Source organism: Castor canadensis, chromosome 16 (genome assembly GCF_047511655.1).
Source record: "Castor canadensis chromosome 16, mCasCan1.hap1v2, whole genome shotgun sequence".
Lineage (NCBI taxonomy): Eukaryota > Metazoa > Chordata > Mammalia > Rodentia > Castoridae > Castor > Castor canadensis.
In genome coordinates, this window is record NC_133401.1 from 3217941 (window position 1) to 3244465 (window position 26525).

General features: G+C 46.1%; 1 protein-coding gene across 1 annotated transcript in view; it reads left to right on the forward strand.

The window, feature by feature from the left end:
* Positions 1 to 26525, forward strand: part of Tshz3 (teashirt zinc finger homeobox 3) — a 74085-nt gene that overhangs the window by 20136 nt on the left and 27424 nt on the right. The window lies entirely within an intron of this gene.

The following is a 26525-nucleotide window of genomic DNA, read 5'->3' on the forward strand; positions in this document are numbered from 1 at the left end:
TCTTTATTCTTATGTCATGACATGTGTAGTCTGTATATGGTACTAGAATTAATTGCTACTGCTTTACAGTATAACCTCCTGTCTGAAGGTTTATATGCCCGGTGGTAGGCCTGTCTGTTGTTTCCCAATGAGGAAAAAACTTACCTTCTCCTCCTTTTTTATTTGTTACTGGGTATGAGAGAAGAAAGGACCCTTTCTCTGCTAAAGAAAAATGGGCCTGTTACTGATGATTTAAGTGGCCATTGCAGGAGTAAGACATTCTCAGACCTTCTGTTCCCAGACCAGCTAATTATGCAAATGAGCCTGGGAAGGTGAGTGTCCTGCAGATTGAGCTAGTCAGTTCTGCTGGCTTTTGTCAGCCGGAGCCCCTGGCCTGGCAGAGGTACCCATGGGGTACCCTAATCCATACCTGACATTGTTTTCAAACATCTGAGCTTTTTCAACTCACAGCATCACAACGACTCAGGGATGCTCACCGCCCATTCCCTGAGCTGTGCAGACAGATGGCTTACCTGTTCACTGTGTGGGGCCCTGCCCCCTTCCAGCAAGGTGCCTTGGTGTTGGGGGGATCCTATATAAATGGATTCCAGCTGCTGCAGTCCTGGGCAAAAGTTGTATTTCTTCTGACAGAGTTTATAGCAACGTTTTTCTTAATTATTTTGGATGTTTTGCCCATTATACCATTACCTTCTTCAGAGGACAGAGATAAATAGCTGATATCCACAAGAACAAAGTGTGAACCGAATGCGTTTAATTATTGATATTTCACTAACGAAAGGTTCTCAAATGATGATGTCAAATGCCCCGCGTTATGTTTTCAGATGCAGCCGTAGACAGCATCCAAAGAAACTCCAGAACACAGGAGAGCAGGAAGCAAACCACAGGGTCTTCCTTCTCATCTCTTTATTTCTTCCCAATACAACTCATTCCATTTTGTGCACTGACTTTAGCGATGTAGATAATTTGTTAAGGTATTTCTTTTTTGGATATGTGATAAGGTACAGATCGCCTGCAAACTATCACGCTATTGTTTTTAAGGACTGTCTGGCTCAATTATAATATGTATGTATGTAAAATGTGATTGCTGTATATATAGTGCATTTGTGTATGTGTATGCATATACTTGTGTGTGCGTACCGTGTGTGCACATATGTATATAGGACGTGCGTGTAACCTAGTTGAAGTCCGTGTTTTTACCATCGTACTCTTACTGAAGTGATTCTTAACATACTAGCTTTTGATGCGTGTTTCCAAACTGAATAAAGCCATTCCTTCCCTCTCATTCACTACCAAAACCTTTCTGTGTGTAGGAAGAGTCAGAGTTCACCCATTGATCCTGACATGTTGGCGTAAGTCCTCAAGCTTTCACTTAGCTCATTTCTTAAATTTTATTACCTCTTCAATGTGGGTTATGATCCCCAATGTGGAAAAACACATATGGAAACCTACTGTGGTTCACACCCAGGCATGAGCAACCTGTAGGCTTGGAGTCTGGAACCCGGAGTCACAGGAAGGAAGGGGATTGTATGAAGATGTCACTGGTGACTGTGGAATACTGTTTTTGTGGAATGTTGAGTCCATCGTCCTGCTCACAGCAACGCTTAACTCTGTGTTTCTTTTCCAATGGCCTTTGGCTCTTTTGCTTTCTTTATTTGCTTATATTTATGTAAGGAAGCAGAGCTGTGCCTTGTGACGGTTGGGCTGAGTGCCTGAGAGAGGAAAGTCCTGGCCGTAGCCATGCACCTCCATCCAGGACCCCCAAATAGGTGCCACAAGGAGGGGACATCTCCCCTGCAGTTCTTCCTGGGCATGTTTCCATGTGGCCCGAGGGCCGCCCAAGATCTGGGAGGATGCTTATTTAGTTGAACCTGCAGTGATGTTGATGGGGACAGAGGCAGGGTGGGGCCCACTTCGTTCATAGCTACCCGGGACTGCATTCCCTAGCGCAGTCCATGTGCTACATGCTCCCACAGTGACAGGCGTGTGGCCTCCCAGGGCCACCTACCTGGGAAGGAAGCCACCTGGGGATGAGACGATTGCCTTGCACTCCACCACCGCAGCTCTGCAGTTCTGTGGGAGAGAGGCGTGTAACGGGGGTCAGCGGCACCCTGGGTGCGGAACCTCAGGGCATCTGGACGTCTTCTGATATGGACGTGTGCACACACATGCAACATGCATACACACTTGTGCTTTATGCACGCAACACATTTGCATGGGTACACACATCGCACTCACATGTATAAGCACATGCACACACAAACGCACACGTGCAGCACACATGCCCATGTCTGCGTGCAACACATGAGTGACACACATGCATGAACCCACAGGAATGGACACACATGCACACACACACACCACACACATGCAAACACATGCACACACAATCATGCACACGTGCGCACACATGAGCCACACAAGTGTCCCACACACTGCACATGTGCACAACACGTGTACATGGATGCACACATGCAGCACAACTCACGCACACACATCCACTCATGCATGCATCGCACTCATGCACACGTGCCGCAGGCTACTAGGCACCCAGGGCTTTTAAAGCAGAACTATAGCTAGGGCACCCTGAAAGGTTTCATAGTAACTTCCCCTGGCAACACTACATACATTGTAATTTTTTTTTTATTTCAAAAAGCAATGGTGCATTCAGATGCTGTGACTTGCAATCCCTGCTACTTGGGAGGAGGAGATAAGAAGGTTGAGGTTCAAGACCAGCCTGGGCAAAAGGTTAGCAGGACTCTCATTTCAACAAATAAGCCAGGCATGGTGGCCTGCGTCTGTAATCTCAGCTACTTGGTGGGCATGGGTAGTGCCTGGCCAGCCTATGCAAAAAAAAAAACCAAAAAAACGATAAGATCCTTTCTGAAAAATAACTAAAACAAAAATGTACCGGGAGCATGACTCAAGTGGTAAGAGCATCTGCCTAGCGAACATAAGGCCTCAAGTTCAAACCCCAGTACTGCCAAAAAAAAAAAAAATGCACATAATAAAAAAATCTAGAACACAAGGGTAAAAGAGTCAAACCCAGTTCCCCTGCCTCCCCTCCAGTACTAGTTTGCAACTCAACGCTCTAGACGTTTGAAATCACAAATACACACATGTGCTCTGTTTTGTAACTTGCAGTTTTTAATTTAAGTATTTCTTAAGTGTCCTACTGTTTACTCTGACATGCAGCTGAAAGTTCAGTTACATGGATGGATGAGTGGACAGGTATGTATGTGATAACTGAATAAAGTAAAGAAAGGTAAAATAATAAGGTTAAAATTCTGTAAACATAATTCTGTTATGTTTCTCGTAAGAAAATGGTGGCAAGATATATGACCTCAGTCACCATCTTATTCCGTATTGTGTTGTGTGTATTATTTTTATTATGCTATGCGAGCTACCGCTTTCTTTCTTTTATTTATTTACTTTTTTTTTCTTTACAGTACTGGAGCTCTAACTCAAAGCCTTGCACTTGCTAGGCAGGTGCTCTACTGCTTGAGCCATGCCCCCAGTCCTGTTTTGCTTTACTTGTTTTTTCAGATAGGGTCTCACTGTTTGTCTGGAGCTAGCCTCACACCTTGATTCTCCTACTTGTGTTTCCCACATCGCTGGGGTTATAGGTGTGCGTGACCATAGTACTGGGGTTTGAACTCAGGGCCTCATGTTTGCTAGGCAGGCACTCTTATTGCTTGTATGACTTCCTTCCTTCCTTCCCTCCCTCCCTCCTTCCTCCCTCCCTTCTTCCTTCCCTTCCTTTTCATCCTTTGATTTTATGAATCGGAGTCTCACTATGATCCTCCTGCCTCAGTCTCCTGAGATTTCAGGTGTACACCTGACTCATCAGTTGCCTTCTTGATGGACATTCATGTTACTTCTAGCCTTGTCTTACACCAGCACTGCCACAGTGAGTATCCTTCTGTGTGCATCTTTCTGTAACAGAGCCCTCGGCTTTCATCTTTGTGGACCAGAAACTTAGAGATGGAATTATGAGCTGGAAGGGTTAGTTTAGCTAACAAAGTAACCTGCATTCGGGATTGTTCTCCAAAAGGATGACACCCATTTTCCTTCCCGCTGCCATGTGGTGTACTCATGACGGTTGATCACTAGCACTCGGGCCTCCTTGTGCTCAGCAGGAGCTCAGCCATCTCCATGCATTAAAAATAACATGGCATGACTGGAGGCACGGCTCAAGTGGTAGAGCACCTGTCTAACAAGTGCAAAGCTCTGAGTTCAAGTCCCACTACCCCTAGAAAAAAAAATGGCTGTGATGTGAAAACGCAAGGATTTCCCCTACCAGCCTGAGACTAAGTTCACAGCTCTGTAGTTTCCGTTGCACTGAGGCCTTGTTTGATGGAGGACGGAGCAACGTCCAGAAAGGGAAAGCCAGCTTCTCCCACATGAACCTCCTGGCTGATCCCAGCACACACGCAGTAGGGGCTTTGGAGGGTCTGGTTTGGGGCTGGGCCATGGGCTCCCTCCTGATTTGTGGGTGCCACAGGCCCTGTGGCTGTTTGGCTCCTGTGGAGTAAAGCAGAGGGGGCCACCTGCCATGTGTTGCCTTTTCTGTAAGGACCATGGAACACTGAAAATGTCCTTTTGGGTTTTGGCTGAATAATATTTAAGGATTTTGAAACAGTGACTTAATTGTGTTTTTATGTAATTGATGGCACTATGGTAAAATGTATTGAGACACCACAACAGCGCTTTCTAACGGTTCCTTGGAGAAAAATATGCTCATATGAAAATGGTTTCTTCACTTTCCACTCATGGAATTGCAAATATAAAAAGAATCACCAGGCCTCTGTCGCAAACCTGTGCCCAGAGACTCCCTAATTTTAAAAGCATTTTACCTCTGGACTTGACCTAAATCATGCAAGGATACTTTGCCTTTTTAAGTTGGGTGGGTCCCTGTTTTGGAGCTGATGGCCGGTGGAGGCGGAGGGCTCAGTGTGGGTGACTTGGCTCTGTGTCCCCACCAATCAGAGGGCAGCAGGCCTGAGGCTGTGACCTCCATGCAGGGGACTGATAGTCGTTTAACCCTCCGCTTCCTGCCTCTGCTGGCTCACTTGGGTTTGAGGAGAGTCCAGGGAGAGCTCTGTCAGCGATGGACAGGAATAGTCTGTGTCCAAATTGTGTCTGAATCTGAAGCCCAAGTAATTTTACCTTGACCTCAGCAAAGTCAGGACATTTCAATTCTGTCACTTTCTCCCAGTTTTGACATGGTTGTGATGGAGTGAGTGTTCACTCAACTTTTCGTTATTTTCATGTTTTCCTGAGACAGAGGTTTCACTAGGTAGCTCACACTGGCCTCAAACTCACGATCCTTAAGCCTTAGCCTCCTGAGTGCTTAGTGCTGGAATTACAGGTGGGTATCCCCACACCCGCCTCAATATTTTCATTTTGTTTCAAATCTCTCTGCTTAGAGATTTGAAACAAATTAAAAATAAAATTGAGGCTGGAAGTGTGGCACAGTCACAGAGTACTTGTCTCGCCTATGCAAGAGGCTCTGAGTCCCACTCCCGGCGTTCCAAAAATAAATAACTAAATAAAAAGTAAATTCAGTTTTTTTTCATTGATTGATTCATGGATGGTGCTGGGGATGGAATCAGGACTTCAAGCATGCCAGGCAAGTGCTATGCCACTGTGCCACCCCCCAACCATCAGTTAACTTGTGGAAAACAAGTCTGCTAAGTTAAATAGTAATAATAAAATAAAATAAATTATATAAACAATATGTAAATATATGAATAAATAAAATAAAAATAAGGTACAATAATAAAAAAAATAAACAATGCTTTGAAAGTGCCATTGGTGACCTTCCTAGTGGCCTCTTGCAGGAGGCCTGTAGCCAGCATGGAGGCCGGGGATCTGGTCTGTGTCCATCGAGGCACCCTCCAGTGCACACCCCACAGGTGTGCTCCTCTCCTGCATGTGTGGGCTACCCCTCCTGGCCATTGACCCCAGACCACCAGGTCTTCCCGGTGAGGGCAGCCCCCGCTGAGTGCTCGTGTCACCCCCAAAAGCCTCAGTGACATCCCCAGCACCATGCGTGTGGGAGCAGGAGGCTCAGATACAGGGTGACAGCTGTCTTCTCACCATGTGGGGAAAACACCTTCTCCGGGTGCATGGGGGGCAGAATGGTGGCTGTGGATGGAGCTCTCCCTCTCTGGCTGGAGGCCATGGTGGCTGTGTCTCTCAGGCAGCTCCCAGGCTCTTCCTGTGATCTCAAGAGGGACATTTCCCAGGGATTACAGGGTCCACCAATGTAGAGTCATCTGGGTTTTGATAAACCAGCTGCTCCCATGAGATCAGAGATGATCGTAATATCCCACGGTGTGGTGATTGTCCACACCGAGTTCTCACAGCAGTGAACAAGCAAAGCCACCGTGAAAATGGAGAACCCAACAGGAACAATGTACCTTCAAGGACCTGCACGGCCGAGCTCATGAGCCTTGATGTCTGAAATAAACTCGAGTCTTAATCATTAAATCTGTTTCCAGGAGCTTAATATTGAAAAGTAGCATTTGTTTTCTCATTTTCTCTCTTTTTTCTTTTTCGTGGGACTGGGGTTTGAACTCCGGGCTTCACACTTGCAAAGCAGGTGCTCTATACTGATTGAGCCGCACCTCCAGGCCGTTTTGCTCTGGTTATTTTGGAGATGGGTTCTTGAGAGCTGTTTGCCTGGGCTGGCCTTAAACCGTGATCCGGCTGATTTCTGCCTCCTGAGTAGCTAGGATTACAGGTGTGAGCCACGGCTCCTGGCTCAAATACGTTTCTTTATTCTGTCTTTTGTGTGTCTTCATTTTCCAACTTTTCAGACTTATCTTGCTAACTCTTGGACCTTGTTGGATGTTGACTTGGAGATCCTTGTGGCCAGGTAGAAGGTAAACAAGCACTGCTTTCTTCTCTCTCTCTCTGTCTCTGTCTCTCTCTCTCTGTCTCTGTTTCTCTCTCTCTTGGGACAGCAACTCACTGCACATGAAGCCAGCTGCTGTTCAATGCCTGAATCCTGGTTGCCCCACTGTGGTCAGGACCCTGGAGTTTCCCGGACCTGACTCTGCTTTCTGCAAGCACCTTGGCCCCGATGGGTCCGGGAAGTCCATGCAAACTTCCAACTTGAAGGTTCCACATTAGACACTCAGCACAGAGATTAAAGAAAATTCAGAGGGTGTCTTGGGGCCTGGCAGAGGTCCATCCCGCTGGGCTGTGTGAACAGGGCTGCACTGTAGGGTGAGCCTTAAGCAGGGCCTTTTCCACAATCTCGGCACTGTCTCTATGCTGGAATGGCTAGTTGAGCTCAGAGTGACGATGTTAGGATTTAAGGAGTTGTTGAGGGTGGGAGACAGGCTAGGAATTCCTTTTACTTTTGCCATCAACACTGTTATGCACTCTGTATGTACTGAAGACTGCAAGGCCATGAGTGCACACTTGCATCCTGTCTCTACAGAAGCTGCGTCAGGAGGCTGTCTGTCTGGCCAGGTGTCCTGTGGAACACTTCTTGAGCCTCATCTCAGGGTGACCCCGTACAGAAGGGCACTCAGAGCTCAACACTGCTCACGACTCACTGACATCCTGCATTTTATCCAGAGATAAAATGTTCCCTAGTGTCCCCCTGGCCTGTGGCTGAACACATCACTTCTTAGTCAGGGAGACACAAACCCTGGCATTGTGGCCTGCAGCCAGGAATGTGTAGGCCTTAGCACCTTCTTCTGGACCATACCTGGCCATGTCTTAATTTTAGCGACCTGCAAAGGCTTAGGTCAGGGCAGACAGCGTTGCTCAGTCTCCCCTTCCTAGAAGGACGGGGGAGGAAGCATTTTGCCCACAGTACAAGGACAGCCTCAAACATCATTTCCCTGCTCAGAGCACAGAACACATCTCCCAACTCAGGTTAGAGTCTCAGAAAGGCATCTTTATTTTTGGCCCACCTTTTTTCTTTTTTAAAGGTTAAAGAAATAATATTCTCACAATGGAATATTACAGAGCAGTGAAAATGGAGGAATTCTGCGTGTACCAATAGGGATAGATCTTGGAAACCTAATAAGGGTCGAAAAGCAAGTCATTCAGCATGGAGGTCATTTTTATAAAGCTCAGAAGCAAACACAGCCTGGCGTTGTTTGGGGCTGTGCATTTATGTCCAGGAGAGTGGCTGCTTATTTTCTACCTGCTCTAGGGCCCTGCCACAATGCTGGGATTCTCAGGGTGGATGGGCTGCAGGTAATTGTGTCTATTTTTATGATACTGATACTATGTGTCCCTATAGATGTGACACAGTGTTTTAAGATGTGGTGTTTCCATTCAGAAAGCCTGTTTCCAGCTCTGAGTTCTGATTTTTGATACGCACTGTAGCAATCACATCTTAGTTTCCAGAGATCTGGTAAGACACTCTCTACCCTGTCTTGTCAGCTGTACATTTTGGAAATAAGAACCAAAGGCCAGATGACTGCCATGTCTGGGGACTGTGGCTTGAGTCCATATAAGTCAGTGGCTTATATGATGACTCATGCCTGTAATTCTAGCTACTAAGGATGGCAGAGATCAGAAGGATCACAGTTCGAGGCCAGTGTGGGGAAACAGTTCTTGAGATCCCTTCTCCAAAATAACCAGAGCAAAATGGCCTGAAAGTGTGGCTGAAGTGGTAGAAACCCTGCTTTGCGAGTATGAAGCCCTGAGTTCAAACCCCAGTCCCACCAAAAAAGAAACAACAACAAAAAAAGAGTCAACATAAGGCTTCCAGTTAACACAGCTGCCTTCCAGCCCCTTCAGCTGAAGTTTTAGCAGCCAGAGTGGAAAACTTGTTTAAATTTGGGTGTGGTGGAACATGCCTGTAGTCCCAGCACTGGGGAGACTGAGGCCAGAGCATAGTGAGTTCGAGGGCAGCCTGGGCTACATAGACAAACTCTGTCTTCATAAAAACAAACTTGTTTCGGTGCTATTGGTGGTGAGAAAAGGGGTTTTGCCGTTCTCATCACAGTGGCTTCTTCCCCTCCTCTGCCTTCTTGATGTAGAGTCTTGTTCCCTGCCTGGTGTCACTCTGGGGTCCCTCAGTGATGCGGTGACCCTGGGTTTCCTTGGAGCCTGGCTGCCCCACCCACAAGGGATACAAGTGTCCTGTGAGGTTGTCTCTTGGCTCAGGTGAGCAGTTTGGGTTAAGAGGCTGACTTCACTGTGCCAACCTGGACACACTCACATGGGGGCTTGGCTGTTTGCACTTCTTTAGTGAGGTTTAATATTTTCCATCTCACTGAGTGATTTTCATATATACAAATACAGTATTTTTTTTTTTAAATTCCCGGTGAGACCATTAAAATCGTTACTGGAAACAAAATTCTTAAAGAATTAAAAATGCTTCTCTATACCTTTGGGTAGAGGCTTTTGTGTGTGGAGCCGTCTTATCTCTGAGGCCACACGGATGGTCTTGGAGCTGTTTTTGTAGCGTTGCTAAATCACTGGGGTGGTCCTCAGTTTACCTAAGCCCACAGGGTCCTTTTTGTATAGAGAATGACCCTTGTGATTTTTGACAGGTCAGGTGGGATGGGCACAGCCAGGAAAAGCAGCTTCTGGGGCATCCTGGGTTTTATTTGGAGTTTGGTCACTGCAGAGACTGTGAGGACACGAATCAGATGTTTTTAGCTATGGCACCAGGCCAGCAGAAATGGGAACACTAGCACGTACCAGCAGGTGTATGTGTGTATGTATTTAATTTTATAAGCATATAATAGTTGTACGTGGGGGCACATAGTGACATTTACATATGTGCTTATAGTACATATGTTAGCTATTCACCCCTTCCATCATTCTCCTTTTTCGTCCTCCCCCTTCTTAGAACAATTTCAACAGTTTCATTCTTCTCTTTTCATCTATGGATATAAAACACATCCCCCATATTCACCCTCATCCCCCTTTCCTTGTGCCCACCCTCCTACCCCTGGTACCCACCCTCAGAAAAGACCTATTTTTCCCTCCTGTCCTTTGTTTTTTAAAGTGTGTATTGATAGTCCAAGGGGGTTTGACCTTGGACATGGGTACATCATGCTTTAATCAGATTGTCCCCATCCTTTTCCCTTTCTCTGTCACCACGCTCCCCTATTGCTAAACAGCTTACGGTGCACTGTTAAGTTCTATCCATAAGAGATGGAATGTTCCAGTGTTTGTTATTCTCTCCCTCTCCCACCTCCTGTAGTCGGTCAGACAGTCACACTAATACGGTTTTGTTCATTCTCTCTCGCCATATGTATGTGGCTTTACGTGGGCATTTAACTTGCAGGTCTAGCTTCCACCTCCGAGGGGAAGCATGCAACCTTTGACTTTTCCAGCCTGGCTCACTTCACCAGTGACTACTATTAATCCCTACTCTGGGAACTCGGTGTTTGCCACAATATTGGTGACCCTCTGACAATGGAGATTTTTATCATGGAGCCATGGGAAGTGAAGATACTTTTATTGAATGGACTTCCTGTGAAGTTTCTGAGCTGTAGTGGGGTTGATGACATAATTGCTGAACGTGTCGATAGCATCTTTTATCGGAATTGTTAGTCATTGTTTTTAATAAAGGGATAAAAATAATAGGAGACATTTTAGAAAGTGAGGATTTTTTTTTGTTCTTTTATTCATGCTACTAAAAATTACCCAAAATAAGATATTTTACAAAAAAAGGATTCTGGTCCAAAAGTGACTAATTTAAATCAGTTGGTACAATGAAGTCGTTAATGATCCCCGTCTAGAGGAGCAGGGTGCTTTTATACTGTTATCATTTTTATGAATAGAATTATACAAAAAGTTCCTTTTGTGTTGTACAGTGGCTCCCCCAGAACCATCTTCTTTTATCAACAGATGGCAACTGGCACATGAAAAATAATTAAAAAATCAAATGAAAAGAAACCAAGAATGAATTAAAGTGCTTCTTTGCGTTCTGATCTGCATTTTTTTTGGGGGGGGGTTTAGAATTTTTATGGTGTATTGCCATATTATCTGTTATATCAGTTTACAATGAGAGCTCCTATCAGACATAAAACAGATTTATAATACCATTAAAATACAATATCAAAGAATGAATAAGCAATTCAATAAAATTACAATAACACAAAGATAAAATGAAAGCCTTTTCAATAACAGTTTTATGCAAGAACATTTCGCAGATAAATATGTGTTTATAGATCTTTTAAATGTACATTTGTTATACCGTTCCTAATAGAGCCACAGGGGTTAATTTTTTCTGAGTGTTGTCTTTTATAAGTGGTTTAAAAGCTAGCTACAAAACTCTCCAATAGATTGTTTGGAATCTTTGAATTGATTTTGGTAAAGGCAGCTTTTACAGTCCTTGTTCACACAGTAACGAGTCAATATGGCCAGGCCCCCTTGCCATGGTGGTGGTGGTGGAGGGGAGTTGGATGCCACCTGGGACCCACACACAAAAGAGAGGAAAAGTTTATAAATGAAGTTTGATTCCATGCTCCTCCTGCCTCGGATGTTCAGGCCTGCTCCCTGGAAGGACAATTTAAAAACTAAAAAATAAAAATGTGGAGGATGACACATATCCTTGGGGCATCACAGCCAGCTGTGGTCGTCAAGTCCTGAGCTCCCTAGCCCTGGAGAGGCTGTGTGTGTGTGTGTTGAGGGGGGAGGTTGTGCTCTCTGCACACCTGGCTTGCTGTGTCTTAATTAAGCCGCCTGTTTGCTTCCTTTGTCTTTGATCCTTACAGTGTCCTGTATGGTCAGTGTGGCAGGAGATGTAGGATCAGAATGTTGGGCACCAGGAGGCAGTGCAGGTGGATATCTTCTAAGCCCCCTGCAGAGCCTGCATTGCAGGGTAAAGCCAAAGCCCTCTGGCTCTCTGCATTACACCCTGGTTTGGTTCTCCTGGAACAGCTGTCCCTAAATGTTTGAGGTGTTAGGCTGCAGCTGCCTCCCTCCTAGCAGCTGGGGGACTGGGCCCTGGCTGGGATTGGGGCAGGAAAAGCATAAAGGAAAGGCAGGTAAGATTTTGTGGATGGGTGGAAAAAAAACCTTGAGAACAGGATTATGTCCTTAAAAAAAGTCCCCTGGGGAGCACATTTAAAGTTCCAAGGACCTTTCTTTGTTGCAGTCTGTGGGCAAATGGTGAGTATCTGCTTCTTCCAGAATGACACAAAGTGCCAGGCTGGCTCTTATAGATTGCTTAATATAGTGTAGGTAATACGGATCGCCCTGGAAAGTAAAAGGAATGCAGTAATATTTGGCCCGAGCATATGTGGCTCAAATAATTGAGAAAGAAAACGAGAAAACGACTGGACAGAGCATTCAGTGTGGGATGGGGTGGTGGTCTCTCTATCCCCTTCCCCCCCATTCTCCCTCTCTGATTCTCTTTCTGATTCTCTTTCTTCTCTCTCTCTCTGTGTCTGTCTTTGGTTCTCTCTGTAATCTTTTCTCTCTCTCTCTTCCTCCCTCCATCCCTCCCTCTCTCTCTCTGATTCTGTTTCTCTCTCTCTTTCCCTACCTTCTCCTCTCTCTCTCCCTCTCTCTCCCTGTCCCCTCCTTGATTCTCCCTCTCTGATTCTCTTTCTCTTCTCTCTGATTCTCTCTTGCGCTCTCTCTCCTTCCCTTCCTCCTTCCCTCTCTCTCTCTGATTCTCTTCTCTCCTCTCCCTCCCTCCATTCTCTCTCTCTCTCTGTTTCTCTCTCTCTCTTATGCTCTCTCTTCCTCCCCCTCCCCCATAAGCTAGAAAGCAAGCAAACACTCCTAACCTCTCCTTCCCCTGAGGACAGCCCTCCTGCTGTACCCTGTGAAAATTTAGGAGTTTGCCTTTTTCACTTTCTGATTTCCTCTGTGTTCCAGACGCTCTGGGTTCTCCGTGCGTGCTGCAGATAGCACTATTTTCCCAGCCCAGGCTGTTTGATTGCATCATTAGTCCTGAAGTGCTGTGCTCACTGAAACACGCAGGCATCTTGGACATTAGAGTGGCATCCTGTTGTGTACGAGGAGAGGCCTCGCACACACCACTTCATCTTGCAAACCTGCCTTTTCCCTAGAGTCCCAGAGAACATTAGGTAAACAATTACAAGAGATGACTTCAGAGGTGCTAGCTCCCTTTAATTCATGCATCCCAGCCTTCTTGCGCTACTGTACTGCAAGAAGGAAACACAAACAGGCATTTGGAGATTTCGGTCTGATTTTTTTCCCCCTTGGAAAATGGAAAATGCATTTTAAATAAATGGGGGATCTCCTGCCTTCCCCTGAAAACCAAGCTGCAAGTGTTCCTGCCCTTGCTGCTTTTATCCCATAAGACTTGGAGAGCCCCCCCCTCCCTTTCTCCTTTGCATTTATGGCTTTCTTAGGGTTTTTAGACACTGATACTTATTTTCTTCCTCTTACCACCCTATCTGAGGTGGAAGTCTCATTTTATATCACAGTAATTATTACACCTTGCCAATCTCTGCTAAGTTGCTACTTGATTAATGCTGAATGGGTAAAAGTGACAAAACCCTTCTCAGTGGGAAAAAAAAATGGTCGATGTCTCTTTAAAGTCTTTGTCCGGCTGGTTATTTTTTATATGAGCTCAGCTCACATCACTTTTTATTAGCTTAATAAATCACCTTTCTTGTCAATCAAGCAGCAGAGAATAATTGGATATGGTTGAAGCCTTGCGTGATGGATTATAAATCATTCAAGATTAAATTAAAAGATAATGGATAAACTTAATGGTTTGTGTTTTGCAGTCTAAATTGCCTGGAAGCACTGCTGTTTTCAGCTTTAACTGCCAGCCGTTTTTCTTTTTCACAAAACCTTTCTGATTTTAGCCCCCCCCCCTTTTTTTTATTTCTGTTTATCATAATTCCAATTGTATTCCTCATACTTACCTTTTAGTCCCTTGCCAAGCCAAGTTGGGTGACAAGGAAAGGGACTGCCCCGCCTCCTCCCCCCCACCAAGATCACATTGTCACTTTTGCTTTCTGGCCTGAGGCAAGAGAGGGGCCCCAGTGCTGGCCTGGGATGCCACCTGACTTGATGTGTCATGCCACCTGGCCATAGGGAGCACCCCTTTCCCAAGGAACTTACTAGGGCTTTCAGAGCTCCCCACATTCACCGGGTTCCAAGTTACAAATAGCCTGAGGACCTTCCTGGTAAGAAGGAGTGTCTCTCTTGTCAGTAGGAAGGTTTATAACTGTCAAAAAAAGTTGGTTGTCTGAGTGATCATGGTCCAGGCCCAAAGGGCAGAGTAAGAAAAACAAAACAAGAAATAATAATTAAACATGAGAAAAGTTGGACTAGCTAGTAGATAAAACTCCAAGTCTTCTTCTGCATAATGGAGGCAGCGTGTACATTTCTGCTTGACACACGTGATCACTTCTTGACCACATCCCTGTCCCTCGCTTACCTGGTGCCCAGGATGGACATGTCTCATCTCAGTGGCTGGTGGCTGGCTTCCCAGGTCATGATCACTGTTTCTTCTCTTCATCCAGTCTGTGCCTATACAGTTCAGGAGGCGCATACAGAAGTGTGTGGACTACTATTCTTTTCTTGTTGTTTTTCACAGATAAAAGCAAGTCCCAGGAGTGTGGTTCTTCAGGGGTCAGTGAGCTGAACCTCCTCTTAGCTCCATCCCCCACAAACTTCTCCTGGTTTTGCTGCCTGTTCTTCCAGATGAGGTGGTCTGAGAATGACGGTGATTACAGAATAAGGTTCATCCAAACGGTTAATTTCTTGCATTCTGGCTACAAAGTTAATTAATGTGATTTAACATATCTTGAGGCAAAATTATGCACTCAGATATGAATAAAATCTTGATCTTTTGCAAAATACAAATGTGGCACTCGGAACAATTCACAATCACTCAAATTACCAGTTCTGTGTAAGAATGGAATACCACAAGGGGTTGTGAAATCCTCTCAATAGAAATGATTCAAAATGGATGAGAAACCCAGCCCCAAGAAGGCTTGGCCGGTGGAAGGCTGTTAGGGGCCCGAAGAAGCTGAGACAAGCTGGTGCAGTGGCCGGCAGAGCCGTCCTACGGAAGAGGTGAGGACACGGTGCTGCCCAGTGTTTTCTGGCATCACAGAGAGAGGCTCCTTGGGGCCCTGGGCAGCTTCCTCTCACTGCTGCAGACACTGCCAGCTCTGGAAACATCCATCCTGCTCCCTTCCCTGCAGCATCACTTGGCAGAGGGCATGGGCACAGCTGGGGACAAGCCTGAGCATCTCCCCTGCAGACCAAAGGGACAGACAGTCTCTATCCTGGCCTGATGGGCTGGAGTCCTTCTTTCTGGTTCTCTAGGGTGCTGAGGATGTGGCTCTGTGTTGTCTTGTCATCTTAGCCACAAAGCTTCCACTGGGTCCTTTCACCTCAATGGATGGCTGCCCGTGTGAGCAGGAACAAGGCGCCTCTGCATGTCCCCCACATATGGACCTGTGTAGGGGCCATGGGGCAGGCTGACTGTGTGGGCACTGGTCGGGGAAGAGGCTTGACCCAGGATGGAGGTGTTCCCTGGTGTACAGGTGGAGCATCAAAGTGCAGAAACATCTATTCACTTGCTCTAAGCTTCATGCTGCTAAGTGGAAATCAGCCAGGCTGCTGGTGTCTGCACTCAGCTCAGGGTCCTTCTGATACCCCACTAATGACAGTTCTTGATCCCCAGCTTCCTGATGCAGGGGCCTTTCCAGACAACCAGCAGAGCCTCTTCACTTCCCAGATCACTGCGGCCACCAAGTTCATCCCACTCAGCCCCAAATCAGTGCAAGTTAACACTTTCCTTTACTGGAGTCCAGGAAAGATGGATGAGTATCAGCCTCACTGTGGCCCTGGCAAATGTGTGGGGTCAGGAAACATTTCTACATCCTGACGGGCAGGTGGAGAGTGATGCCAGGAGCCTTACTGCAGGGTCCCTGCCAGGTACCTGGACCCACAGATGGCACCCTCGCCCGTATCTCTGGCGCTGGCACACTATCCTCCTACAGTGTGGACTCTGCAGCCCAGGCTGGTCAGAAGCCAGGGGTTGGAGCCATCATTTGGAGATGAAGCATCCTGTCTTTAATTGATAACGGTTGATTGCAAATATTACATTTTTTATTAGCATATTTATTCATATTGAGGTTTGATAACTGCTGTTGCCCCAAGCTAGAAGATCAGAGCTTTTCCTTAAAAACCTGCCAAATTCCCTTACAAGTCTGGGGTGTTGGGAATCCTAATAGCAAATGCTGCTTATTAACCAGGGAACCAAATCTCCTCCCTATGGGCTTCCCTCACCCCATCCCTTCTGGAACCTCCTGCGACTGGGATTCTGTGCTTTGCCTTGGAGCAGCCAGACCATCATCCTCTCTCCCAAACCCGTCATGCTAGTCCACATTTCTGCATACCACATGGACCGCCTGAATATTGTTATTTACACACGTTTTAGCTCAAATAAATTTATTTTTAAAAGGAAAGTGTGTCACTCCTATAAATGAAGACCCAGAATCACTTGCCATAAAGAGAAAATAACCATAAAAATAAATGCCGTGAAATCAAACAATGTCATTAAATTCTAGCTGGATTCTCTTGCTTGCCTACAGCTTGAATCTGATGCCTTATCTCTGGTCTTAAAACAGGAGATTAGCAAGTGTTAGGGAGGGAGGGACTGAAGGCAGATAGTGCCCATCCCATACTTTCTCCTTGAAGCAATCAGAAGGAAACAGACAGCACAGACAAGGGGGTAATTTATGACTGTGTGATTCAAGGTGAACCACCTAGTATTTTCTGGTGCTCGTGGTGGGTCGCCTCCCCCTACAGTGAGCTTTAGCCAGTGTTGACTTTTGTTAGCCTCTCACAGGAGTCCTGAGCCCCCAAAGGGTTAAGAATTGTTCCTGTAGGAAAGTGTCTTTTCTAAAAAGGAACAGGAGGCATTCAGAAGTCATGGCCGTCTGGGAGCAGGAGGCCAGGCCACCTGCATCCAGCACCATGGAACCTTCTGTCTCCTGGAAAATCTTGCTCTTGAGCCTTCCAGCATGGCAGCTACCGACTGCAGCATTTGAAATGTGGTAGGTACAACTGAGGTCCTGGATTTCAGTAACATGGAGTGGACATTAGTTCCAGCTAAGCTAGGTGCATGGATGACCCATGACCCAGCTCTAGTTCTTTCTTTGGTTACTCTGTGTTTTCTGCTGATTCATCTCTTTGCATCGTGGGAAGGAAGATAGGCCTCCCCCGAGCACAGCCCACAGCAGCACAAGGAACCTCTTCTTGTCCAGTAGCCCTGTCATTGTCCCCCCATGAGACAGATGGAGAAACTGAGACTTGAAGGCAGTAAGGTGGAGAAGCAGGTGGCTGTTGTCAGTGGGCTCTCATTCCATCCTTTGTGGACTGGAACATGGTTCTTATCTTCCCATCTCCATGCTCAGTCCCACAGAGCCCTGCATTTTCTCCCCTGCATCATTTCATGCCCCCATAGATGGAGGGAGAGGACCAAGGCTTGCCTTCCTGCATGATATCCAGCCAGAGGCCACAGCTCAAACTCATCCCAAAGAACATTTCTGATGGAAGAGGCAGGCCAGATCACAGCAGGGTCTGGAGTACCTGTTTGGTCTCACTTTTCCCTACCTTCACCTCTCTGGACAGGAATGCACTAGACTGTCCTTAGAAGGGAGTGTGGGGGATGATATATAAATAATATATAAATCCATAACCCAATGCCATGTGGATTCTGCAAAACCCTCACCACGCCCACTCTCTCCACTCCTATCTCAGCCTGCTCCAGGTTTACCTGCTTTTCGTGGGTAGCCAAAATAGAGCAGCACTTAGCCCATGGTCTGCCCCGCGAGCTGTAGTAGCATTGACCTGAGGGGGAACAATGCTTCTGGCTGGTGGAAGGTTCTTTCTCTGCCACCTTGCTGGGCTCCAGGCTGAGCTGGTTATACAGGCTAGACACTTAAGGATGCTGCTAGTTGCAAGGGTGAGGCCAGGTGGAGGACTTGTTCTGTCATCATGGAAATCTGACCCTTGTTACAGCAGGGCAGAGCTTATTCTTGCTGATGGAATGTCATCTTTTGTAACCAGAAATACCTTCTGTTTATTGAGTATGTGCTCTGTGCTAGGGACTGTGCCCATGCTTTTCTTTTCAGTGGGACTAAGGTTTGAACTCAGGGCTTCCCACTTGCAGAGTCAGTGCTCTACTGCTTGAACCACTCCTACAAGCCATTTTTGATCTTGTTATTTTGGGCTCTCTCAAACTATTTGCCCAGACTGGCCTCGAACTGCAATCCTTCGGATCTCAGCCTCCCAAGTAGCTAGGATTACAGGTGTGGACCACCAGCACCCGGCTTGGGCTAATATTTTTTATGCATAATTCCATGGACAGTTCTCGGAAGAGAATGTTTTGTGTTCCCACGTCAAAAGTGAAGGCCCAGAAGCCTAGATTGGTGTGCCAACTTGCTTCGGTTCTCTGGCTGCTCAGGATGGAACAAAAGATGAACCCAGGCCTGAGAGAGATTTGCAGGTTCGTTAGCACCATGGCGTGTGGACCATAAAATGCTGCCGCCTCGCCCAGCCCTGCTTCTGCCCTCAGCATCAGGCTTCTGAGTCCACCCATCCCTCCATGCAGCTAGATTTTGTAGATCTGCCTGGGTGCCAGTTGTTGGGATTTGGTGTGGCACCAGAAAGAAAAAGGAAAATGCGAGTGAAATGCCCCAGATTTTGGGGGCTTATGGTCACTGTCACTTAGGGGCAAGAAGGAAGACTGACTCAATTCAGTCTTCAGTTTGCACCCACTGACATCTGACAGACAGCTTGGAGAGAGAGAGAAGGGTCAGGATAAGGAGGAAGAAAAGAGATGTTGGAGCCTTGGTAGAGACTCAGCAGACTGTGCTGTGACAACACGGTGAATGGGACTTGGAGTTCCGGGTATAGGATGGTTGGCTGTGGTCAATCAGGAGGAAGAGGTAGGTATATATATTTTCCTGTAGTCCTAGACTCCTCTGAGGGCTTTGGAGTATGAATTAAACCCAGTTCTAGCAGATAAGCATCAAACACCTGCTCAGGCCAGTGCTGGCAGGTGCCGGTACCAAGATAGGAAGTCCTCAAGGAGGTCGGAGGGCAGAGGGTGTCACAGCCAGGTAATTCTGGTATGGACACTCAGCAGGTTAGGAACATAACGGGAATATTTTACTAATCCCAGGAAGTGAAAGAAATCTGGAACTATCTTGCTGGAAGTGGGGGTGTCCCAGGGGTAAGATACCAACAGCAGTGTGGAGAACCAGCTTTTCTCTTTGGACCACGCCATCTAATACTTTTCCCAAGAAGCCTTAAGGAGTGCTGGGGCTTCCCCACTCCTTCTTGCCTAGACTTGCCAGTTTGGCAAGTCTATCCCTGGTGGATACCCCATACCCTGTCACTAAAATGGTTAATAGTGGCTCTGGGATTTTAGGGACCCCTAAGTCCTGACCCCAGAGCACTGTACCATCAGCCCGTGTTCTGGGGCACCTGGGAATGGTGGCGAGTCTTTGGATGATCCATTCCGGGGCCATTAGTTCACGGAAGAGTGATCTCTTGTGTGGTCTCGGAGACGATGGCAGGCAGGCTGTCATGGCAGTTGTGTCATGCAATCTGGACTCAGGTCTACCATTTGATACTTCTTGTCATCTCTGGGCAGTCCTTACCCTGCTTTGGGCCTCATTTTCTCCTCTGTTGAATGAGATGGTGGACTTGGTGTCCCTCTACAAGGCTCCTGCTTTGTCCTTGAGTCTAGAATGGTATGATCTGAGCAAACACAGCCAGAATTGCAGCAGGGCTCTCCTGTGCCACATCTCTGTTCTCATGTCCGAAGCGAGAACACTGATTAGTTGAAGACTGGGGTAGGGCGGGTTCCCGGTTTGTGGTGGGTGAAGAACTTGCTGCCTCTGATTCACCCAGATGCCTGAGGAACAGAGAATGATTGTGCTTTTAATAGCCTCTGCTCATTGACCCTGGACACTCCTAAGCCATCCAGGCAAGGAAGCAGACCTCACGTCTCCACTACCATAAGCGTTTGAGCACAGTGTCATCACCATGGAACCCACATTTTTGGTCCACACTGGAGACAGAAACAAACCCTTGGACCAGTGTATCCCTGCCCCAACCCTTCCGCCCCCCCTCAGGTTGGGGACTTCATCGTGAGGTCTCTTGAGCCGTCTTTATTTTGCCTGTTGGATGAATAGTGCAATGTATTTTTCCTTATTATGACTTGATTAAAGACTCAGTAATGCCTCACCATGATTTTTATCTATTTGCAGTCAAATCTCTCTGTTCTAATTCCAGAGATTAGCTTGTCTCGTGACACCGAATGAAGGACAGACCCAATCCCATTGTTCCTTTGCCTTGCCAAACAACAGAGCTGTAGCCCAACACTGATGCAAGCTGCTGGCCACACCTGCATGTCAGTGCCGTGGGAAGAAGCCCGAGACTGGTGGAATGGGAGGCAGAGCATTAGGGATTTCAATTCTGCTTTATTTTCAACTTGAAATGGAGGAAAACAGACAAAAAACAAATAAGAAAGCTAAACAGTTGCGTGAGAGCTAGCAATTTGCTGGGTTCCCGATGACAGACATTGCATTATCATAATTGTCTCTTCTACATGATAGGACAGAAAAATAATAATGTCATTTTATTTATAGCTGGGGTGGCCCCTTTATGAGAGTCATACAAGTTTCTGCCAAGTGGAGTAGGTCAAATGACATCTTTTGATCAGGGCTGTCCAAAGAGATCAAAGATGAATGGCAGGTAATGGATACCCAATGACAAACCAAATCTAAAACAGAAATAAGACTGCCAGAGTCTGCCAGTTACCCATTAAAGGGCCGCCTAAGGAAGGCAGGCTGCTTGACATGTTGGCCGAACACCTAAATCAGCTAAGCGTCAGTGCTAAAATTGTGTATTATCATTGGAAATGGCTATTATTTCCTTGGTAACATTTCTGTTAAGGCTTTGTTTTGTGTACAACTGACCCACCCTCAAAAGTGTGGAGTTGGAGGTAGGCAAAACCCACAAAATCTTGGTGGCACCCGTGGCTTCAGTCATTGATTATCTGGGTTTAATTGTCCTTCTGGTCCTGACAAGATCACTACCTTGGCTCTGCTTCTGCTCAGGTGGACAGGTGGGCTGTTCACAGGTGAGAGTGGACCGGGCTTTCTGTTCCCAGCCTTGCATTTCTCCCTAGCATCACTCCGCCTTCTTCCCCCTTTCCCCGCCACATCACAGGTCACACAAAGCCCAGAAGACAGGGAGAGTGGGGGACTGAGTAGATGGAGCAAATGAAGGGGGAACGGTGGCACCATTTTTTTGTCCCAGGCTTTGGGAATAGGGCAGCCACTTGGCATCTCAGCACACACAGAATCAAACTGTGTAGAAGAAGCAGCTTCCAAAATTATGGGAATAGATGTGAATTTTGTTTTTCTCCCTCAAGCACTTGAGTTATGTAATTAACTTGGGCTTTGTAGAAATGTTATTTAAAAGGCTTTGGCGGGGGATAGAGTTTACTATCTTGTTTTTGACTTTTTTAATTTGTGGGGGTGGGATGGGGTGGAAGACTATGAAATATCAAAGAAATATTTAGAAATGAAGACTCCGAGACTGGAGAGAGAGAGAGAGAGAGAGAGAGAGAGAGAGAACTAAATCCTCAGGTCCCAGGGGACGCACAGGTGGTGCTGTGGGTGATTTTTCTACAGTGTATGCTGGAATGTTAAAAAATATTATTAAACTTTGAAATGAGTATACAAGTTAGCTAATTAGTATGTCTCTCTTTCTTTTAATAATCCTGATGCATTTCTTTCTTTCCTCCCTCCATTTTTATACACGTAGTAACCCTAAGCATATCTACAGGCATAATTAGTTATAATTAGAGGCAACCAAACCTAGCCCAGGGTATCTCAAATGGATTATAAAGAATTACAGGTAAGGGTGGCAGTGATAGAAACCGAGATCCTTGGCCACTTAATTCTGATTTTATGCACACACATGCACGTCTGTGCCAGCGCCATTCCCCTGTCCCTCTCAGGATAAAAGAGCCCACAATGGAAGTCGCCTTTGCTTGGCTCTTCAAAGTTTTACAGACCTCACGTTCCTCGATCACTTTGCATTAACTGTGTCTGTAAGTAACGGAGACACCATGTCAAAGTCATAGCATCGCTGCTCGTTGATGAGAAGAAGATAGACATTTGACTGTGAAGCCTCTTGGCAGGAAATTTGGTAGTGAAGTCCTTTCTAATTTGTCAAGGGCTGCAGTGGTCTTTGCTCCGAAGGAATCTGTGGTCCAGCCTGGATGCATCACCTGTGTGGGAGAGGACCCCACCCCCCCACCTCCATCTGAGGTGACAGGATGCATGTGCTCGGCTGCCCCAGGAGCCAGCCCGCCATGTTGGCCGTGGTTTTGCTCAGGGAGTACATTCACCTTTGACATTTGGCCGTTCCAAAAAAGCGCCTCTCTTGGTTCTGTGGCTCCCACCCCAAACTTCTATCTAAATGCAAGTTTAAACAAATCTGTGAGCATGCTGGCTTTCAAGTGAGTTTTTTTTTTTTAAATTCTCTTGAATTATGTAAAGATGCATCACAAGATATTTACAATTTTTTTTTAAAAACAGATATTCTTTTTATATACCGATAAAATTGGAAACTTGGAAGCAAATTTGGCAAGTGTAAACAGATGGTTAAAGATATTTGCTGGGAAGTATCAGAAACAGTTATTCCTGACTTGCCTGCCTGGCTAAACATTGCTCTGGGAAGTCAAGTAATGGGGTGCAGAGCAGGAAGGTGGGGTTCACGCTGCTCTATAAGCACAGTGGTCCCGGGCATCACTTTCTTTACTTGTCACTGTGCTTGAGGGGGATCCTGCCCCAGGGAGCTCCTGGCTTCCTGCTTTTACCCACAAACCTGGTGAGGGGTTCTTTCACCACTGATGACACGGCTGCCCGGTGGTTTGCTTAATTACAAGTTCCTGCTGCAGGAGCCACCCTCAGACAGGGAGCCCAGGCACCTTGTTCCTTTCTCCAGCTTAAAGTACAAAATTAGCACTTTGGCTTTGCTCTGGGGAGAATGCCATGCTAGGAGGGTGCCTGTCCTTTCAAAGACACTGGATTTGAACTTGCATAAAGGAAATTACGGAAATAAGAGGAAACTGACATGTTGCCTTTTTTCTTCTTCTTCTTCTTCTTCTTCTTCTTCTTCTTCTTCTTCTTCTTCTTCTTCTTCTTCTTCTTCTTCCAGAATCCACCATATAACACATTTCAAATATCGAAATGCAGGCAGGAGATTTCACAGAACAAATAGAATTTTGTGAATTTGTCTCTTAGCAAGATGCATTGTGTGTGTGTGTGTGTGTGTGTGTGTGGTTAGTTGGGGGGTAGCAGCTAGAGATTGGGGTGCAAGAAGGAGGAAGCTGCCATAGTATTACTGTTAGTTTTTTTTTTTTGCAAGCTTATAAAACACAAATGCTCGTGGCACTTGCTAATCTGAAATGCTTTTAGTAGAATTGTTCGGTAGCGATAATCTGTCAACAGATTACAATTTTGCTTAATTTTAATGTGGCTAACTTAAGATGGTTATATAGCAAATTTATGCAACTGATCACACAGTTATTAAATTACTACATCTACAAAGGAAGCAATCAAACCCCTTATTACAGTTGCCGTGAGTAAGTACTAAATGTCAGAGTTACCAGTGCGCTGCAGGGAATCGAACAGCCAGTTAAAGATGCATAAAATATCAGCACTTTTTTAATGCTTGCGCATTCAACAAAGACTCCCATCATAATTAACTAGTATGGAAATAAATAATTTTTACAAACTACCTTAGAAACCGTGGCTGTACCGTTTTTGTCAAAGCCTGCTGCTCCACAGCGATATTTAAGCACAGAGACACATTTCCCTCACACTCACATATGCTATAAAATATTTAAATCTCACAGAGAGGTTTGAAAATGATATTATAAATCCAACTCACAGTGCTAAAAAGTAATTTATGATGATTAATTTAATTATACGTTTTAAGGTTTTGATATTTTAAAAACTTGAGATTAATTTTTTTTTTTTTGGTGATGGTCCCAGTTTGACAGTTTGGGGGAGGGGGGTTCTTTCTGTAAACAGCAGAGAGAGAGGCACGGTGGGGTGCAGATCTTCCTGGAAGATGGAAGGGAGAGCTATGGGGCCGGGAAGCTGCATCCAGATTAGTTGGGTTCAGGTCCTGGTCTTGCAAAGTTAGCTCTGTTACCTTGAACCAGTATCTCAGAGTCCCCATCTGTGAAACACTGATGTTAAGACTTCATCTCAGGACATCCTTGTGGAGACATGTAGATGTGCCTAGAATGACACGACGCACTGTCTGCATGTCTCCCCCTGGCTCCTTTCAAAAGACTCATCTTTCTGACCCACTGGTTTTTGCCGGCATAGGCCAGCAAGCCAGTCCTGTCATGGTTGAGCCAGAGGCCTCTAGTCTTTGCCTCTGACAGTGCCCATACTCAGTGGTGGGCTTTGGGGTTTTAGAAATCTGGCCTGTGAAGCCTGGGCACTTTTCTGTGTAAGAAGTGCTGACCTAGAAGGAGGAAGGAAAGTCAGGTTGGAGGGAGCAGGTGCACCAGTACCCAACAGTCCCCCCAGTGACACCCAGAAATGGGTCAGAGTATTAGCTGAACCCTACAAAAGCCAGATCATGTGGTTCAAACCCTCAGGAGCACGGCATTCTGCTGGGTGACTCTCAGCTCTGGTGTGAGTCACCCCCACCCCTCCACGGAGGAGGTCCATTTACAAGGTGCAGGGTATGCAGCTCAGTAGCCACTCTGCTCCTGTCTCTTCCCAGAGAGCTGTGGGGGGACTGCTGTGGGTGCTTTATTGTCGGAAGCAGATCCTGCCTGTTCAAGGGCTCTCTCTCATCTACTGTGTTCATTTGCAACTGATGGTCATAATGTATTAGAATGATAACTTTGTAGGGCCACCAGGTTCATATGGAAGTTCATTTGTCATACAAGGGAGGATATGTGTGGATGCGTGTGTGTACATGTGTACATGTATATGTGTGTGCAATGCATATTCATGTTTTTAAAAATGACAGTAGACCCAGGACATATTATTTATCCCTGATATCTTTTTGCCACCAAGCAAGAAGTGGGTCGCCCAGAACTGGCCCTAATTTTGTTTAAAGTAGAGCTAGAACCTTTGGCTTCTGAATGCTCCTGTGTTGACCTGTGGTAGCCTCAATGTAAAAATCTCATTTTGAATGTAGCTGAATGTAGTTTGAATGTAGGTGGTGGTATTGGTGGTGGTGGCTCTGTTCTCCAGCCTTCACACTGCTGAGAATGTGTGTGTGGACACACACACACACACACACACACACACACACACACACACACACACACCAGCCTTTAAGTATCCGTGAATTCGGCATTTGTAGATTCAACCAAATGTGGATCAAAAATAGTTGTAAAAGTGAAAATGTGTCTGGAGCCCAGTGTGATGGTGCACCTCTGTAATCCTAGCACTTGGGAGGCTGAGGCAGGAGGACTGTGAGTTCTACATCGGCCAGGCCTACATAGTGAGACTGTCTCAATAAAAAAAAGAAAAAGAAAATGCGTCTGTACTGAAAAATGACTGTTTTATTGTTGTCATTCCCTAAACAATGCAGAATGAGAGGTACTTGCAGCGTATTTTTGTTGTATTAGGTATCACAAAAATGTAGAGGTGGTTTACAGTATAGGAGAACTGAGGAGGTTGTTCAAATACTACACTGTTCTCGATGCAGGACCTGGGCACCCTCAATAGTCCCGGAACCAATCCCCCAGGACAAGTGTCTGTCTCTATATTTTATATATAGTAGGATATTAAGTATTTTAAGGTAAACATGAATGCATAAAGAGCGGTTTAGGCAATGTGTCTGTTTGGGATGGGCAGAATCAGATTTCCCCTAATTAAACACACAGAATATAGAATCTCTCCAAAGGATACTCTCTGTTCTGAATTTCTATATTCCATGCACCAGTTTCTGGGATGACCACAGTTATTATGCTTGAATTGGCTGCTTGTGAATGCTTGAGAGTAGCCTGTGTTTCTTACAGATAAGGTCAAGTGTGAGGTGGAGACCCGTGTCTCTTCATTCATCTGTGACTTTCCTTTGTGGACAATCCGTCCTATGCTTTCTGGGGCATTGATCATCAGGGTATTTTGCTTTTAGGGCTCAGCTTCAGTCTGTGGGTCCTTGGGCAGGGTGGGTAGGTCAGGATGGGAGATACCACCCCAGAACCCCAATATGTCCTGCACAGCACTGGGCTGTCTCAACACCGCAGCTCCATCATCTGAGTCACACAGACACATATGCCAGCTAAAGTGATAATGAAGGGTCCCATTAATCCTGGACACTTTGCCTGTCTGCTGAGTGTAAGAGATGTCACCAAGTGCTGGGGGCTGACGGGTAGTCACCGTGTGGAGGGCAAGAGAGCCCCTGCCACCTGTGTTCAGAGCTTGACTTTGCACTTCACCAGCTCTGTGTCCTGTGTGACACAGTGCCTTGGTTTGTGACGTGAGGAACAACCAGATCCACCTCATCAGAGGGCAGGAGTGTGA